This window comes from Myotis lucifugus, unplaced genomic scaffold, assembly GCF_000147115.1.
Source record: "Myotis lucifugus unplaced genomic scaffold, Myoluc2.0 scaffold_167, whole genome shotgun sequence".
Lineage (NCBI taxonomy): Eukaryota > Metazoa > Chordata > Mammalia > Chiroptera > Vespertilionidae > Myotis > Myotis lucifugus.
The window spans coordinates 2,696,468-2,698,391 of NW_005871215.1; positions in this window are offsets into that span (position 1 = coordinate 2,696,468).

Consider the following 1,924-nt stretch of genomic DNA (forward strand, 5'->3'; position numbering starts at 1 on the left):
AAGAAGGAGCTTGAAGGGGCGTGCCAGGCCGGGCCCCTGGGGGTGGAAGTCTTGGGACGCGGGCCCCGCCGGGGCCGGGAACCGGGGCGGAGGGCCGCGGAACTGGCGGCCCCGGGGACGCCGACCCCCCAAACTTTGACCTCAGTTTCTGGGATCCCGGCCCCCCGCTGCTCCCCGCCCACAAGCGTTCCCTTTGATCCCTCGGCCCGACTCCCCTCCTCCCCGAGCCCCGGTTCCTGCCCCTCCGGGCGGAGTGGCCGACTCTCCGTCACGGGAGCTGAAAACCTTCCCCTTAGCCGGAGCGGACATGTCTATGCGACTAGCCGCGGGCTTCGCAGCCGGCCACCCTCCACGGCTACGGACGACATCCCTCCGCACAAGTCCCGGAAAGGCCCGGGCAGGGCGGGCTGTGGGCGCGCAGGAAGGGCTGCTCCTTCCCCGCGGCTCCCACCGGGGACATTCACTCCGGGGAACCAGGAAGCAGGAACTCCGGGCTCTAGTCCCAGCCCGCGGCCAGTGCCCCCGCGTGCCCTCCGGGCATGAGTCCTTCAGTCTCTCTCTTCTGTCCCTCGCCGATCTGCAAAGATGTCCCTGCAAAGAGTGCGCACTCTTTGGAGAAGGAGTAACTCCGTGACTATTTATTCAACAGGTATTATGTGTCCACCAGGTGCTGTGAAAACAGTGAAGGGTAAGACCTCAGCACCTACCCTCGAAGGAAGAACTTGTCATTTAGCTGGGAAGAACACTGCCATAACGTGGGAGTCTGGGTGTGAAACAAACGCACCGGCAAAATTTAGTATCTTGAGAGATGCTACAACCTCATTGAGCTCCTGTTTGGAAGTCTTCCGAACACTGATTTAAACTTAGTAATGTGTTATCACATACCTCTGTCGTCCACCTTGTTGGGAGGGTGAAACCAAAGGACTTTTGACTTTTTCGAAAATCAAATCCAACCTTTTTGGGCTCTTGTCACTTAGCTTTGAATTTCGATGGTTGTCCAGATCTTATCTCCCTCATCAAACAGAAACTTCCTTGAAGGCTGAGTAAATGTCTGATTTATCTCTCACCCAGCACCAACTTGGTGTCTGGGATAGATAAGTACATGAAAAATATTGAAAAAAATGAAAAATGCCATCACAGAGGATATTGAAAAGAAAGTGCTATAAATGCCAAAGTTGTTTCTACAAGAGGTATTCCAAAGATGTTTTGAACAATGACAGCATCACTGGAGGAAGAGTGAAGGCAGCAGCTCTCATTAGCATATATAAATTCTGGTATGCTTGTTAAATAATGAGTCACAGGAGGACCTGGCCACACCTCATACACATGAAAAGATTGCAATACAGGACAGTGTATAGGCATTAGCCCTTTAATATAATAATCATCTGTTGAGTGTCTGTTGACTGAGCACCATGCTAAGTGCAGGGGTAGGTCCCTGCCCTGTCCTCAAGAAGTTCACAGTGTAGGTGGGAAGATGAGAATTATAAAGTTCAATGGAAAACCAAAGTAAGGAACACTGAAATTCAAGTTACAGAGTGGACATCGATCTAGCTCCTGAAGGATAAATGAGAATTTACCAAATTAAGACTGAAATACTGCCTGGCCTGTGCGGCGCAGTGGTTCATTGTTGAACTATGAACTGGGAGGTCATGGTTCCATTCCCAGTCAGGGCACATACCCAGGTTTCCAGTTGGATCCCCAGTGGGGAGCATGCAGGAGGCAGCTGATCAATGATTCCCTCTCACCATTGGTGTTTCTATCCCTCTCCCTTCTTCTCTCAGAAATGAATAAAAATTTAAAAATAAATTTAAAAAAAAAGACTAAAATAACCACAAAGGTATGGTACAGAGGGGTGGTTAGGAGAAGTCTTGTAAACTGGTGTGGCTAGAGAATAGGAGCTGCGGAGAGTAGGTGACAGTAAGTG